Source organism: Salmo salar, chromosome 09, assembly GCF_965601325.2.
Source record: "Salmo salar chromosome 09, fSalSal1, whole genome shotgun sequence".
Lineage (NCBI taxonomy): Eukaryota > Metazoa > Chordata > Actinopteri > Salmoniformes > Salmonidae > Salmo > Salmo salar.
This window is the reverse complement of record NC_138299.1, coordinates 78137205-78155504: the sequence shown is the minus strand read 5'-3', so window position 1 is coordinate 78155504 and position 18300 is coordinate 78137205. Positions and strand designations below refer to the sequence as shown.

The 18300-nt window shown below is 45.4% G+C and overlaps 1 protein-coding gene across 4 annotated transcripts in view; it reads right to left on the bottom strand.

Annotated features, from left to right (window-relative positions):
- Positions 1–18300, bottom strand: part of LOC106611843 (protocadherin alpha-C2) — a 199269-nt gene that overhangs the window by 152678 nt on the left and 28291 nt on the right. The window lies entirely within an intron of this gene.

The window sequence follows — 18300 nt, the reverse complement described above, 5'->3', positions numbered from 1 at the left end:
AATGTAAAAAGCTGGTTTTTGATATAAATATGAACTTGATTGAACAAAACATGCATGTATTGTATAACATAATGTCCTAGGATTGTCATCTGATGAAGATCATCAAAGGTTAGGGCTGCATTTAGCTGTGGTTTGGGTTTATGTGACATTATATGCTAGCTTGAAAAATGGGTGTCTGATTATTTCTGGCTGCGTACTCTGCTGACATAATCTAATGTTTTGCTTTCGTTGTAAAACCTTTTTTAAATCGGACAGTGTGGTTAGATTAACGAGAGTCTTGTCTTTAAAATGGTGTAAAATAGTAATATGTTTGAGAAATTGAAGTAAAAGCATTTCTAAGGTATTTGAATAACGCGCCACGGGATTCCACTGGCTGTTACGTAGGTGGGACGATTTCGTCCCACCTACCCTAGAGAGGTTAAAGGGAGTGCTCCTAATCTCAGTTTGTTACCTGTATAAAGACACCTGTCCACAGAAGCAATCAATCAGAGAAGGTGACAACAGTTGGTGCGATTATTCGCAAATGGAAGAAACACAAAAGAACTGTCAATCTCCCTCGGCCTGGGGCTCCATGCAAGATCTCACCTCGTGGAGTTGCAATGATCATGAGAACGGTGAGGAATCAGCCCAGAACTACACAGGAGGATCTTGTCAATGATCTCAAGGCAGCTGGGACCATAGTCACCAAGAAAACAATTGGTAACACACTACGCCGTGAAGGACTGAAATCCTGCAGCGCTCGCAAGGTCCCCCTGCTCAAGAAAGCACATATACATGCCAGTCTGAAGTTTGCCAATGAACATCTGAATGATTCAGAGGACAACTGGTGAAAGTGTTGTGGTCAGATGAGACCAAAATGGAGCTCTTTGGCATCAACTCAACTCGCCATGTTTAGAGGAGGAGGAATGCTGCCTATGACCCCAAGAACACCATCTCCACCGTCAAACATGGAGGTGGAAACATTATGCTTTGGGGGTGTTTTTTCTGCTAAGGGGACAGGACAACTTCACCGCATCAAAGGGACGATGGACGGGGCCATGTACCGTCAAATCTTGGGTGAGAACCTTCCCTCAGCCAGGGCATTGAAAATGGGTCATGGATGGGTATTCCAACATGACAATGACCCAAAACACACAGCCAAGGCAACAAAAGAGTGGCTCAAGAAGAAGCACATTAAGGTCCTGGAGTGGCCTAGCCAGTCTCCAGACCTTAATCCCATAGAAAATCTGTGGAGGGAGCTGAAGGTTTGAGTAGCCAAACGTCAGCCTCGAAACCTTAATGACTTGGAGAAGATTTGCAAAGAGGAGTGGGACAAAATCCCTCCTGAGATGTGTTCAAACCTGGTGGCCAACTACAAGAAACGTCTGTCCTCTGTGATTGCCAACAAGGGTGTTGCCATCAAGTACTAAGTCATGTTTTGCAGAGGGGTCAAATACTTATTTCCCTCATTAAAATGCAAATAATTTTATAACATTTTTGACATGCGTTTTTCTGGATTTTTTGTTGTTGTTATTCTGTCTCTCACTGTTCAAATAAACCTACCATTAAAATTATAGACTGATCATTTCTTTGTCAGTGGGCAAACGTACAAAATCAGCAGGGGATTAAATACTTTTTTCCCTCACTGTACATCACATGTAACGTTTGGGTGTTCTTTCCATCTGTTTGATTTCCTGGAAATAGTCTTTGGCTTTTAACAAACAACAACTTTAACAAAAGCAATCAACTACAACTCAGTTAAAACTGAATCAGAATGACACAAAGAGTCCCAAAATCTCACCACACAGATTCAATACAATATTTTAGTCTCAGTGCTTGAGGCTACAGAGACTGTGAATGGTAGCCCTTTCCCTCCCACTGTCCCTGTCGCAGCCACACACAGGTGAAAGGCACTGCTGATGACAGCTTCATTCTCCACAGAGAGAACAGAGGACTGAGAGGAGATGATGGGGTGAGGAGAGGAGAGGACTGTCCCCACTGAGAGAAGAGAGGATGAGGTGAGGAGAGGAAAGGACTTTCCCCACTGAGAGAAGAGAGGATGGGGTGAGGAGAGGAGAGGACTGTCCCCACTGAGAGAAGAGAGGATGGGGTGAGGAGAGGAAAGGACTTTCCCCACTGAGAGAAGAGAGGATGGGGTGAGGAGAGGAGAGGACTGTCCCCACTGAGAGAAGAGAGGATGGGGTGAGGAGAGGAGAGGACTGTCCCCACTGAGAGAAGAGAGGATGGGGTGAGGAGAGGAAAGGACTTTCCCCACTGAGAGAAGAGAGGATGGGGTGAGGAGAGGAGAGGACTGTCCCCACTGAGAGAAGAGAGGATGGGGTGAGGAGAGGAGAGGACTGTCCCCACTGAGAGAAGAGAGGATGGGGTGAGGAGAGGAAAGGACTTTCCCCACTGAGAGAAGAGAGGATGGGGTGAGGAGAGGAGAGGACTGTCCCCACTGAGAGAAGAGAGGATGGGGTGAGGAGAGTTGAGGACTGTCCCCACTAAGAGAGGAGAAGATGGGGTACGGAGAGGAGAGGACTGTCCCCACTGAGAGAAGAGAGGATGGGGTACGGAGAGGAGAGGACTGTCCCCACTGAGAGAGGAGAAGATGGGGTACGGAGAGGAGAGGAGAGGACTGTCCCCACTGAGAGAAGAGAGGATGGGGTACGGAGAGGAGAGGACTGTCCCCACTGAGAGAAGAGAGGATGGGGTGAGGAGAGGAGAGGACTGTCCCCACTGAGAGAAGAGAGGATGGGGTGAGGAGAGTTGAGGACTGTCCCCACTAAGAGAGGAGAAGATGGGGTGAGGAGAGGAGAGGACTTTCCCCACTGAGAGAGGAGAGGATGGGGTGAGGAGAGGAGAGGAGAGGGGAACTCCCACCATAGACAAACAGACAGACTGACTGAGACTGGGCAGGAAAGAGGAAAGGAAAGGACAAGAAAGATAAGGAAAGAAATGGAAAGAAATGAGAGCAGATCGTGGGGGAATAAATTAAAGGAGGATAATGAAACAGAAAAGGGGAGAATATAGGATAGGAGGAGCCAACAGAGTAAACACAGGGAGAGAGAGAGAAGAAGAAAGGTGTCAGCCATTTTACATCAGACTGCACTCACACTAGGAGACAGAGGGGGGCATAAGAGAGAGAGAAGGAACGAGGGAGAAACAGGATGTGTGGGAGGAGGTGGAGATAGCAAGATCAGCTGTGTGTGAGAGAAGGAAAGATGGAGTGAGAGAAATGGAAGGAGTTAAAGAGAGACAGATGGAGTAGAGAGAAAGTAAGAAGCAGAAACTAAGGACAGAGGAAGTGGGAAATAGCTAAGAAACAGAGTGGCTGTTAGAATAAGGGAGAGGAGGAGAGAAGGAGGGAGAGGAGAAGAGAAGGATGGAGAGGGGGGAGAAGGAGGGAGGGGGGAGAGAATGAGGAAGAGGGGGAGAGAAGGAGGGAGGGGGAGAGTAGTAGGAAGGGGAGGTGAGAAGGAGGGAGAGAAGTAGGGAGGGGAGGTGAGAAGGAGGGAGAGGGGGAGAGGGGGATGGAAGGAGAGGGGAGAGAAGGAGGGAAAGGGGAGAGAAGGAGGGAAAGGGGAGAGAAGGATGGAGAGGGGGAGAGAAGGAGGGAGAGAAGAAGGGAGAGGGGGAGAGAAGGAGAGAGGGGAGAGAAGGATGGAGAGCGGGAGAGAAGGAGGGAGAGAAGAAGGGAGAGGGGGAGAGAAGGAGGGAGAGGGGGAAGAGAAGGAAGGAGAGGGGGAAGAGAAGGAAGGAGAGGGGGAAGAGAAGGAAGGAGAGGGGGAAGAGAAGGAAGGAGGGGGGAGATAAGGGGGAGAGAAGGAGAGAGGGGAGAGAAGGGGGAGAGGGGGGAGAGGAGGGAGGAGGGAGAGTGGGGAGAGGAGGGAAAGGGGGAGACATGGAGGGAGAGGGGGGAGAGATGGGGAGAAGAGAGAGAGGGCTGTCTGAGTCATTTAGTCTCATAGTGTAATACTCATCCATTACACCGGCACCCCACTGTTAATTCATACAGGAAAGAGAGTAGAGGAGAGAGTAGAGGAGAGCATTGACTGACAGAGGCAGAGGAACATCCCACACACACACACACACACACACACACACACACACACACACACACACACACACACACACACACACACACACACACACACACACACACACACACACACACACACACACACACACACACACACACACACAACACACACACACAAAAGAAGGGTGGATAAATAGGTTTGACAGGCAAAGCTTGAGCAGGTCTGCCTCGCTGTGCAGATGGTTGTCTCACTGACGTCAAGCTATTATAATGCAGTTATTACCCACAATGCCCAGCTCTCTGAAAAATCTTCTTTATGGCAGATGGTCTCCCTAAAAATAAACAGCCCACAGACAGAGACAGAGGGACATAAAAAACTACCTGTGGGCTAGATGAGTCACTGACTGTCCAGGCCTCAAGTACTCTCAATCGTGGGCAGTTATTTCCAGGAAAGCAAGGCTCAAAATGTATCAAAGAGAGATTTCCAGCAACGCTTACAAAGACACAGTTAGATAAAAGCAGCAAACACAGGAACATCGTCCTCCCATTAACCTGTGAATATAGAGTTGTAAACATATGTTCAGGGAATAGAGAGAACAATGGTCTTCTGAGACCTGGCCTATTCACATATATAATAGAGTGGAAATACACAGGTCAAGACGCATGCATTAACCAATGGTGTGTGTGTGTGTGTGTGTCTCTGTGTGTGTGTGTGTCTCTGTGTGTGTGTGTGTGTGTGTGTGTGTGTGTGTGTGTGTGTGTGTGTGTGTGTGTGTGTGTGTGTGTGTGTGTGTGTGTGTGTGTGTGTGTGTGTGTGTGTGTGTGTCTCTGTGTGTGTGTGTGTGTGTGTGTGTGTGTGTGTGTGTGTGTGTGTGTGTGTGTGTGTGTGTGTGTGTGTGTGTGTGTGTGTGTGTGTGTGTGTTTAGGCCTGTGTTTAGGCCTGTGTATGTAGCCTACATGTGGGGGAATCATACAGGACGTCAACCCACATGGGACATTTAATACACAACTGAATGCTCTCATAACAGGCCCAGCATTACCCAGGATGCGAACGCACCAGGAAGGGCAAATGGCCACAGGGGAGTCAGAACCCTGCAGTAGGTGACTCTGCTCTGCTATCTCCAACAGCCAGAAAAACACTTTCCATTCAGTCTTCTATCGGTGGATAAAAGTCAACATTAAATGGTTTGGTCAGTGAAGTGTGCATCAGCAACTGTGGCCACATTCAAGTGTAGGCGTCTTACATCTAGTCAGCCTGCAGTGGGCGTCATTACAGTGCGTGTGGGCGGGCAGCTTAACAGGTCCGAGTTCAACATGCTGAAAACGTTTTGCAGTGTGGCACAAACATTTTCACAATCTTGAATGAAAGGTCACAGTAACGTCGAAATAGTGGCAGTAACATTCCTTTTCTTCAACCATCATTCTGCAAGTGGACGTTCAACAAATGTGTTTACGTTGTATAACTCTACACTGTGTGGCTCTCCTGGCTCAGTGACTTGGATGACCTAGTGACCTCTAGCCAGCTCGATCTGTTTGGTCTGCTGTGGGAACACACAAACTCCACAAGACTGGATAAGAGTACAGACAGACTAATGTAAAATCAGAGTATAGACTACTGTAAGATAAGAGTATAGACTGCTGTAAGATAAGAGTATAGACTGCTGTAAGATAAGAGTATAGACTACTGTAAGATAAGAGTATAGACTACTGTAAGATAAGAGTATGGACAGACTAATGTAAAATCAGAGTATAGACTACTGTAAGATAAGAGTATAGACTGCTGTAAGATAAGAGTATAGACTACTGTAAGATAAGAGTACAGACTACTGTAAGATAATAGTATTTTCTACTGTAAGATAAGAGTATAGACTACTGTAAGATAAGAGTACAGACTACTGTAAGATAAGAGTATTTTCTACTGTAAGATAAGAGTATAGACTACTGTAAGATAAGAGTATAGACTTCTGTAAGATAAGAGTACAGACTACTGTAAGATAAGAGTATTTTCTACTGTAAGATAAGAGTATAGACTACTGTAAGACAAGAGTAAAGGCTGATACTGTGTATCCACACTGACATTCCTCCCCCTTAAGTGCTCAAAATAGACAGCTGATTCCTTATGTAGTGCATGTGAAACTGTACAGGGCATTAGGAAAGTATTCAGACCCCTTCACTTTTTCCACATTTTGTTATGTTACAGCCTTATTCTAAAATGGATTAAAAATAATTAAAAACTCATTAATCTACACACAATACCCCATAATCAAATCAAAGTTTATTTGTCACGTGTGCTGAATACAACAGGTGTAGACCTTACAGTGAAATGCTTACTTACAAGCCCTTAACCAACAGTGCAGTTTTGAAGTAAATAATAGGTATTAGGTAAACAATAGATAGATAGACAGTAGATAGGGGGGGGGGGGGGGGGGGGACACAATGCATAGTCCGGGTAGCCATTTGATTAGCTGTTCAAAGCGAAAACAGCTGATAAAACAGCTGACAAAGCGAAAACAGCTGATAAAACAGCTGACAAATCGAGAACAGGTATATATACATTTTTGCACATACATATATCTATTTTTTAAATAGCTTATTTATATAAGTATTCAGACCCTTTGCTATGAGACTCGAAATTGAGCTCAGGTGCGTCCTGTTTCCATTGATTATCCTTGAGATGTTACTACAACTTGACATGATTTGGAAAGGCACACACCTGTCTATATAAGGTCCCACAGTTGACAGTGCATATCAGAGCAAAAACCAAGCCATGAGGTTGAAGGAATTGTCCGTAGAGCTCCGAGACAGGATTGTGTCGAGGCACAGATCTGGGGAAGGGTACCAAAAAATGACTACAGCATTGAAGGTCCCCAAGAACACAGTGGCCTCCATCATTCTTAAACGGAAGAAGTTTGGAACCACCAAGACTCTTCCTAGAGCTGGCCGCCCGGCCAAACTGAGCAATCGGGGGAGAAGAACCCAATAATCACTCTGACAGAGCTCCAGAGTTCCTGTGTGGAGATGGGAGAACCGACAAAGACAGAGACAGACAGAGACAGACAGAGACAGAGACAGAAAGAGACAGAGACAGACAGAAAGAGAGAGAGAGACAGAGACAGAAAGAGACAGACAGAAAGAGAGAGAGAGACAGACAGAGACAGACAGAAAGAGAGACAGAGACAGAGACAGAAAGAGACAGACAGAGACAGACAGAGACAGACAGAAAGAGAGAGAGAGACAGACAGAGACAGACAGAAAGAGAGACAGAGACAGAGACAGACAGAGACAGACAGAAAGACAGAGAGAGACAGAGACAGACAGAGACAGAAAGAGACAGACAGAGACAGAAAGAGACAGAGAAAGAGAGACAGACAGAGACAGACAGAAAGAGAGACAGAGACAGACAGAGACAGAAAGAGAGAGAGAGACAGAGACAGACAGAGACAGACAGAGACAGAAAGAGACAGAGAAAGAGAGAGAGACAGAGACAGACAGAGACAGACAGAAAGAGAGACAGAGACAGAGACAGACAGAGACAGACAGAAAGAGAGAGAGAGACAGAGACAGACAGAGACAGACAGAGACAGAAAGAGACAGACAGAGACAGAAAGAGACAGACAGAAAGAGAGAGAGAGACAGAGACAGACAGAAAGAGAGAGAGAGACAGACAGAGACAGACAGAAAGAGAGAGAGAGACAGAGACAGACAGAGACAGACAGAGACAGACAGAGACAGAGACAGAAAGAGAGAGACAGAGACAGAAAGAGACAGAGAAAGAGAGAGAGACAGAGACAGACAGAGACAGACAGAGACAGACAGAAAGAGAGAGAGAGACAGAGACAGACAGAGACAGACAGAAAGAGAGAGAGAGACAGAGACAGACAGAGACAGACAGAAAGAGAGAGAGAGACAGAGAGAGAGAGAGAGAGAGACAGAGACAGAAAGAGACAGACAGAGACAGAGACAGAAAGAGAGAGACAGAAAGAGAGACAGAAAGAGACAGAGACACAAAGAGAGGAAGATATATAGATTGGAATGAGGGACAGAGGGAGAGAGATAGAGACAGGCAGGCAGGCAGGCAGGCAGGCAGGCAGGCAGACAGACAGACAGACAGACAGACAGACAGACAGACAGACAGACAGACAGACAGACAGACAGACAGACAGACAGACAGACAGACAGACAGACAGACAGACAGACAGACAGACAGACAGACAGACAGACAGACAGACAGACAGACAGACAGACAGACAGAGAATGTAAAAAAGAGAGAGAGACAGCGAGAGAAAGAGAGAGAGGGAGAGAGAGAAAGAGAGAGGGGGTGTAGAAAAGGAGATGCAGATCAGAGGGACAGAGTCAGAGAGAAAAGACCTGGAGGGGATCAGAGGGTCAGTGGAGTGGATGAAAGGAGAGAGAAACAGGCAAAATACTGATGAACAAGAGAAATGAGAGCAAGAGAGTGCAAGAGAGATCCAAAGATAATGATACGGTGAGAAAATGGGCAAGAAATCGAACTGGTGAGAAAGAGAGAGAGAGCGAGACAAAGGCAGAGAGAGAAAGAGGGAGATAAAGGAAGATATATAGATTGGAAAGAGGGAAAGAGAGAGAGAGAGAAAGAGAGAGAGAAAGAAAGAAAGAAAGAAAGAAAGAAAGAAAGAAAGAAAGAAAGAAAGAAAGAAAGAAAGAAAGAAAGAAAGAAAGAAAGAAAGAAAGAAAGAAAGAAAGAAAGAAAGAGAAAGAGAGAGAAAGTGAGAGAGAGATGGCAAAAAAGAGAGACAGAGACAGCGAGAGAAAGAGAGACAGCGAGAGAAAGAGAGACAGAGGGAGAGAGAGAAAGAGAGAGGGGGGTGTAGAGAAAGAGAGACGGAGTCAGAGAGATAATAACCTACAGAGTAGACCTATCCTCTGGGTGTAGGCTAACTGTAGAGAGATAATAACCTACAGAGTAGACCTATCCTCTGGGTGTAGGCTAACTGTAGAGAGATAATAACCTACAGAGTAGACCTATCCTCTGGGTGTAGGCTAACTGCAGAGAGATAATAACCTACAGAGTAGACCTATCCTCTGGGTATAGGCTAACTGCAGAGAGATAACAGGGTCAGGGCTCACTGGACTGGGACACAACCAGAACTGACATGACCCTTCACAGCAGAACCAACCATGCCGGATAGAACCAGAACTAACTGGATGCGACCTACCCACTCTGAACAAAGGCAAAGGACATGGCATAAAAACTGCATAACGGTTCCACTGGCCTACTGTAATCACTGAGATAATGAACTGATAATAAACCAACTCTGTAATCACTGAGATAATGAACTGATAATAAACCAACTCTGTAATCACTGAGATAATGAACTGATAATAAACCAACTCTGTAATCACTGAGATAATGAACTGATAATAAACCAACTCTGTAATCACTGAGATAATGAACTGATAATAAACCAACTCTGTAATCACTGAGATAATGAACTGATAATAAACCAACTCTGTAATCACTGAGATAATGAACTGATAATAAACCAACTCTGTAATCACTGAGATAATGAACTGATAATAAACCAACTCTGTAATCACTGAGATAATGAACTGATAATAAACCAACTCTGTAATCACTGAGATAATGAACTGATAATAAACCAACTCTGTAATCACTGAGATAATGAACTGATAATAAACCAACTCTGTAATCACTGAGATAATGAACTGATAATAAACCAACTCTGTAATCACTGAGATAATGAACTGATAATAAACCAACTCTGTAATCACTGAGATAATAAACTGATAATAAACCAACTCTGTAATCACTGAGATAATGAACTGATAATAAACCAACTCTGTAATCACTGAGATAATAAACTGATAATAAACCAACTCTGTAATCACTGAGATAATAAACTGATAATAAACCAACTCTGTAATCACTGAGATAATGAACTGATAATAAACCAATTCTTTAATCACTGAGATAATGAACTGATAATAAACCCGCTCTGTAATCACTGAGATAATGAACTGATAATAAACCCGCTCTGTAATCACTGAGATAATGAACTGATAATAAACCAACTCTGTAATCACTGAGATAATGAACTGATAATAAACCAACTCTGTAATCACTGAGATAATGAACTGATAATAAACCAACTCTGTAATCACTGAGATAATGAACTGATAATAAACCAACTCTGTAATCACTGAGATAATGAACTGATAATAAACCAACTCTGTAATCACTGAGATAATGAACTGATAATAAACCAACTCTGTAATCACTGAGATAATGAACTGATAATAAACCCGCTCTGTAATCACTGAGATAATGAACTGATAATAAACCAACTCTGTAATCACTGAGATAATGAACTAACTCTGTAATCTGATAATAATAACTGATAACTGATAATAAACCAACTCTGTTATTTATACTTAGCGTTTAATGCTCTTCCTTGTTGAGTCAGTGCCAATACAATGTCAATGCAAGTCAAATCAAATGTTCTAATCAAATCGTATTTGTCACATGCGCCAAATACAACAGGTGTAGACCTTACAGTGAAATGCTTACTTACAAGCCTTTAACCAACAATGCAGTTCAAGAAAATATAGTTTAGAAAATATTTACTTTTTAAATAAATTTAACACAATAAAATAACAATGAGGCTATATACAGGGGATACCGGTACTGAGTCAGTGTGCAGGGGTACAGGTTAGAGGTCCTTTGTACATGTAGGTAGGGGTGAAGTTACTATGCATAGATAATAAACAGCAAGTAGCAGCAGTGTACAAAACAAATGGGGGGGGGGATCAATGTAAATAGTCCGCATGGCCATTTGATGAATTGTTCAGCAGTCCTCACATGTTGAGTGACATCCAGCTGTACTCGCTCTGTGTTCACAGTGAAGATGAATGCCTAGAGATAATACCAGTCCCCCATGACTGTGGTAGGGAACAACACACACACTGGGTCTGTGGGCCAACACCTAGCTCTGCTGATGTTAACACTAATACAGGCTGCTGATTCACTGATGCCCACATCACCTGGACAGGACCATGATGTGCTGACTCTCACAGCACCAGCCAGGGCGCCCTCAGAAAATCCCCTGATACGTGAGAAGGACAGAGTGGAATAAGCAGTCCTAAAATCCCCTGATACGTGAGAAGGACAGAGTGGAATAAGCAGTCCTAAAATGCCCTGATACGTGAGAAGGACAGAGTGGAATAAGCAGTCCTAAAATCCCCTGATACGTGAGAAGGACAGAGTGGAATAAGCAGTCCTAAAATCCCCTGATACGTGAGAAGGACAGAGTGGAATAAGCAGTCCTAAAATCCCCTGATACGTGAGAAGGACAGAGTGGAATAAGCAGTCCTAAAATCCCCTGATATGTGAGAAGGACAGAGTGGAATAAGCAGTCCTAAAATCCCCTGATACGTGAGAAGGACAGAGTGGAATAAGCAGTCCTAAAATCCCCTGATACGTGAGAAGGACAGAGTGGAATAAGCAGTCCTAAAATCCCCTGATATGTGAGAAGGACAGAGTGGAATAAGCAGTCCTAAAATCCCCTGATACGTGAGAAGCACAGAGTGGAATAAGCAGTCCTAAAATCCCCTGATACGTGAGAAGGACAGAGTGGAATAAGCAGTCCTAAAATCCCCTGATACGTGAGAAGGACAGAGTGGAATAAGCAGTCCTAAAATCCCCTGATACGTGAGAAGGACAGAGTGGAATAAGCAGTCCTAAAATCCCCTGATACGTGAGAAGCACAGAGTGGAATAAGCAGTCCTAAAATCCCCTGATACGTGAGAAGGACAGAGTGGAATAAGAAGTCCTGATTCCAGTACCTGGCAGCTCCTGAGATACACTCAGACCTCGCCTCCCATAATCTGTCCCAGAGGATCAGGGGGAGGCAAGGGGGAGACAGGGGGAATCTATTTGTTCTTGGATTTTTTGGCTGGATGTGTCTTAATTTGGCGTTAGGGTTGTTGCGTAACCACCCCTCTGTCTCTATGTGTGTGTGAGGCAGTGGGTTGTCTCAGAGGGTCTGTCTTTATTTAGATGGGTTCTCTGGTGACGCGCAAAGTGACTGAACAGCTGAGGGAGTGACGCTGGTGTGTGTGTGTGTGTGTGTGTGTGTGTGTGTGTGTGTGTGTGTGTGTGTGTGTATGTGTGTGTGTGTGTGTGTGTGTGTGTGTGTGTGTGTGTGTGTGTGCGTGCGTGCGTGCGTGCGTGCGTGCGTGCGTGTGTGTGTGCGTGCGTGCGTGTGTGTACATGGTGTGATTGCTTGTCTATAAATGGGATGAACCTAATCATTGTAAATGCATTTGTGAGTGTGTGTGTGCTTGTGCATGTGTGTGTGCCTCTGTGAACAACACAGGACAGGAGTGTTTTTGTCGTACACTGCTCTGGGTGGCTGTGTGTGTGTGTAAATTAGATTACCCTCACAGCTCTGACCTGGATGTGAGTGACGCTGTGTCCTACAAAGAGCAGCACAGAATGTGTGCCTTACTGACACACAGCAGCTTCAAGCACATACAGAGCAACATCCCCATCCCCATCCCCATCCACATACAGAGCAACATCCCCATCCCCATCCCCATCCACATACAGAGCAACATCCCCATCCACAGCCACAGCAACATCCCCATCCACATACAGAGCAACATCCCCATCCCCAGCCACAGCAACATCCCCATCCATATACAGAGCAACATCCCCATCCACAACCACAGCCACAGCAACAGCAACATCCCCATCCACAGCCACAGCAACAGCCACATCCCCATCCACAGCCACAGCAACAGCCACAAGCACAACCCCACAGGGATGGCAGAGAGAGAGAGAGAGAGAGAGAGAGAGAGAGAGAGAGAGAGAGAGAGAGAGAGAGAGAGAGAGAGAGAGAGAGAGAGAGAGATAGGCTGTTTAGGGAGGGAGAGGAACAGTAAATGGAGATGAAGGAGTGTGGGGAGAGATGGAGAGAAAGAGGAGAGAAAGACAATGGTAGAGAGTGAGAGGGAGAAAGGTAGAGGTGGAAGACAGGAAGAGAGGGGAAGGGGACAGGAAGGGGAAAAAAGAGGGTTAAGGGATGCAGGGAAAGTAGAGCAAATAGGAGAGGGTTTAACGTACAGAAAATAGTGGAGGGAGCTGAGCAAAAGGGATAGGCCATTGTGTGAAAACCATAGAATACCAAAGAAGAAGCAGCAGGAACAAAGAAAGACAGACAGAGAGAAAGGGAAAGATAAAGAAGGGGTTGAAAAGGGGAGGTGAAACAGAGGAGAACCGAGTGCAGGGAACACAAATGAGGACAAAGAGAGGATTCTGGGTAAAAATGAAACAGAGATGAAGCAAAAGACCGGGGCTAAGAGAGAGAGAGAGAGAGAGAGAGAGAGAGAGAGAGAGAGAGAGAGAGAGAGAGAGAGAGAGAGAGAGAGAGAGAGAGAGAGAGAGAGAATAGAAAATGGAAGTGGGCTTGGTGTGAAAGAAGGCAGTGTCTATTGGAATTGGGTACAACACTGCTTAAAAGCTTTAGTGGCTGATTGTAATACTCATCCCTGTGTCTGCAGTCTCCCTGTGGTACTGAAGACACTCTGACAGAGAGAACCCTCTCACACAATTACTAAAGACAACCGACACACTGCCTGACACATCAGACCACAAAGGTGCATTACAGCGTGTGCAGTTCTGATCTCAGACACTTGGCAAAGCTAACACAATTACACAGACTAACCAAGCGCACACAAAGAGCCACTAAAGCAAAGATAAACCACACCCTCAAAATGCAACAAACACTATGATTGAAGAACAAACTGTGGTATGATGAAAGAGGCTACACGCTCAGACACATACGGTTGTGAATTTAGTACGGTTGCTTGCATATTTTCACAAGCACAGCCTTCTGTTCTAAAGATGACCTTGCCAACCACAGTCCCAGTAGGTAAATATACACGCAACGATAGACCCCGAATACCTACACCACACAGACTAGGGATGAAGGGAGCAAATGTGGCCCAGTGAAACCATGTATATTCACGCTGTGTGTCAAGAGGGCCTGCAGAAAACCAATGTGACCCACTGAAGTCATGACATCACCTGTTGGCTAAATGAGACACATACTGTCCAAGCACGCTTGGCATTGCTACTGTGCACGCACTGAAACACACAGAGACAGACACATTTTAATGGAGCACTTTACTACTTTTCTACTCTCCATCTACTCTCTATCTCTCCATCTACTCTCTATCTCTCATCTACTCTCTCTCTCTCTCCATCTACTCTCTATCTCTCCATCTACTCTCTATCTCTCTATCTCTCATCTACTCTCTCTATCTCTCCATCTACTCTCTATCTCTCATCTACTCTCTCTATCTCTCATCTACTCTCTATCTCTCCATCTACTCTCTATCTCTCCATCTACTCTCTATCTCTCTATCTCTCCATCTACTCTCTCTATCTCTCCATCTACTCTCTCTCTCTCCATCTACTCTCTATCTCTCCATCTACTCTCTCTATCTCTCCATCTACTCTCTATCTCTCCATCTACTCTCTCCATCTCTCCATCTACTCTTCATCTACCTATCTCTCATCTACTCTCTCTATCTCTCCATCTACTCTCTCTATCTCTCCATCTACTCTCTATCTCTCCATCTACTCTCTATCTCTCCATCTACTCTCTATCTCTCTATCTCTCATCTACTCTCTCTATCTCTCCATCTACTCTCTCTATCTCTCCATCTACTCTCTATCTCTCCATCTACTCTCTATCTCTCCATCTACTCTCTATCTCTCATCTACTCTCTCTATCTCTCCATCTACTCTCTATCTCTCCATCTACTCTCTATCTCTCCATCTACTCTCTATCTCTCATCTACTCTCTCTATCTCTCCATCTACTCTCTATCTCTCCATCTACTCTCTATCTCTCATCTACTCTCTCTATCTCTCCATCTACTCTCTATCTCTCCATCTACTCTCTATCTCTCCATCTACTCTCTATCTCTCCATCTACTCTCTATCTCTCCATCTACTCTCTCTATCTCTCCATCTACTCTCTCTATCTCTCCATCTACTCTCTCTATCTCTCCATCTACTCTCTCTCTCTCCATCTACTCTCTCTATCTCTCCATCTACTCTCTATCTCTCCATCTACTCTCTCCATCTCTCCATCTACTCTTCATCTACCTATCTCTCATCTACTCTCTATCTCTCCATCTACCTATCTCTCCATCTACTCTCTATCTCTCATCTACTCTTCATCTACCTATCTCTCATCTACTCTCTATCTCTCCATCTCCCTATCTCTCCATCTACCTATCTCTCCATCTCCCTATCTCTCCATCTACCTATCTCTCCATCTACTCTCTATCTCTCCATCAACTCTTCATCTACCTATCTCTCATCTACTCTCTATCTCTCCATCTCCCTATCTCTCCATCTACCTATCTCTCCATCTACTCTCTATCTCTCATCTACTCTTCATTTACTCTCTATCTCTCCATCTACTCTCCATCTACTCTCCATCTACTCTTCATCTCCCTATCTCTCCATCTACTCTCTATCTCTCCATCTACTCTCTATCTCTCCATCTACTCTCTATCACTCCATTTACTCTTCATCTCCCTATCTCTCCATCTACTCTATATCTCTCCATCTACCTATCTCTCCATCTACTCTCTATCTCTCCATCTACTCTATCACTCCATTTACTCTTCATCTCCCTATCTCTCCATCTACTCTCTGTCTCTTCATCTCCCTATCTCTCCATCTACTCTCTATCACTCCATTTACTCTTCATCTCCCTATCTCTCCATCTACTCTCTATCACTCCATTTACTCTTCATCTCCCTATCTCTCCATCTACTCTCTATCACTCCATTTACTCTTCATCTCCCTATCTCTCCATCTACTCTCTATCACTCCATTTACTCTTCATCTCCCTATCTCTCCATCTACTCTCCATCTACTCTCCATCTTCCTCTCTCAATCTACACTCTCTCTCTCATCTACTCTTTATCTCTCTCTCTCCATCTACTCTATATCTCTCCATCTACTCTCTATCTCTCTCTCTCTCTCTCTCCATCTACACTATCTCTAAATCTTACTCTCTATCTCTCCATCTACACTCTCATCTACTCTCTATCTCTAAAAGTACTCTCTATCTCTCTCTCTCTCCATCTACTCTCTCTGTCTCTCCATCTACTCTCTCTATCTCTCCATCTACTCTCTATCGCTCCATCTACTCTCCATCTCTGACTTCCCCCCATATCAGTGTTTCCAGTACTGATATCTAACTCACTCTTCATCCTTGACTTTCCCACCATCTCTCTTTTTGTCCATCTTCTGCATTGTTTCACATTCCTCTCAATCAATGTGTACAAGTGTCACTGAATAGGAATGACCTAGCAGTGCACTGCTGATTTTAGCTAACCTCAGTCATACTATTCCCAGCCTATAGAATTACCAAAGTGTGAAATCTGAAGTGACCTAGTAGAATAAAATAGAAAATGGCCATAATTCAATATATTTAACAATGTGTTGATGTATTTTCACATGTACTATTGCTTCTCTGTTGACACCATCAGTTGACCAACTTACAATGAGGATTGCGCTAACATAATCCATGAGTTTCACAAAAACATGAATCAATTTTCATGAAATAATGTGCGAGAAGGCATAGCCATACAAAAGCCATCCCCTCCCCCTCCTCTTCCACCTGCTCCCTCCCTCTCTCTCGCAGCTGAGACCGCTGCACTGCACGTGAGGCTCGCCGACATGCTGTGGAAAACCAGCGACTACAGAGAGGTAATTCTGCCAGTCCGTTGCTAGGGCAACACCACCATCCCCTAGACTCGACCTGGTTCAGCCACACTCTCATAGCTGATGAGACACAACCTCTGTGTTAGCCAATAGCATGAGATCATGTTTTGAAAATCAAAACAAAGGCCCATTATTATTTCAACCACACTGCATTAGAACACAGACTATGGGAAAAGGGGAGGAACATTCGTCGCTGGTTGCGTTCCAAGTCCCATGCAAATAATGAACGGCAGCTCCCTAGTGAAGCCAAGCAGCACACCCCCACCCCAACCTACCCGGCTGGCTAGCGGTGTGCCAGAGACGGGCAGCTCTCTCTCTCCCCCAGCCACAGGCACAGCCTCAGCAGCGCACCCCCACCCCAACCTACCCGGCTGGCTAGCGGTGTGCCAGAGACGGGCAGCTCTCTCTCTCCCCCAGCCACAGGCACAGCCTCAGCAGCGCACCCCCACCCCAACCTACCCGGCTGGCTAGCGGTGTGCCAGAGACGGGCAGCTCTCTCTCTCCCCCAGCCACAGGCACAGCCTCAGCAGCGCATCCCCACCCCAACCTACCCGGCTGGCTAGCGGTGTGCCAGAGACGGGCAGCTCTCTCTCTCCCCCAGCCACAGGCACAGCCTCAGCAGCGCATCCCCACCCCAACCTACCCGGCAGGCTAGCGGTGTGCCAGAGACGGGCAGCTCTCTCTCTCCCCCAGTCACAGGCACAGCCTCAGCAGCGCACCCCCACCCCAACCTACCCGGCTGGCTAGTGGTGTGCCAGAGACGGGCAGCTCTCTCTCTCTCCCAGCCACAGGCACAGCAGCGCACGGCCCATATAACCAGTTACCACCACGGAGAGCAGGCTTTCAGAGACATACTCATTCAGACAAACAAGGAGGTGGAATGGGTTCACGCTCCAAAATATGTCGCTTAACGCTTACTTCCTTGTTCAATGTTTTTAATGTTTTACTGCATCCGGGATAGCGTACACAGATGTTTTGTCTTAACATCCTTCTTCAGTGTGTAGGTACGATGTTCTTTCATTCAAAACAGGATCTGTGAAGAACAACAGATGGGCAGCAGGTGCTTCTAATTGGGGTTGTCACTCATCTGCCAATCAGAGACCTCTCCCTCTGGTCTACCTGTTTACACATTTGTCACAAAAGAATACAGAATTATAGGGGATGGGAGCGGGCACGAAGGGCCCCTCACAAATCAATGGCCCCAGGTGTCCGCTCACTCATACTCATTCACTCACGAGCACGCACACACGCACGCACGCGCGCACACACACACACACCACTGTTGTCTTACGAAGCTACATGCCACATGATAAGACAGGCTAATAACCCATCTAATGAAAACAACACCACAACAGCCACCACATTATTCAGTTTACATGACTAAAGGGCACAGCTAGATCGTTAGAAACCAAAACAACTTGACTGTGTGGAAAAGGAGCCGATATGACAGTGTCATAGGTTTCAAGGCT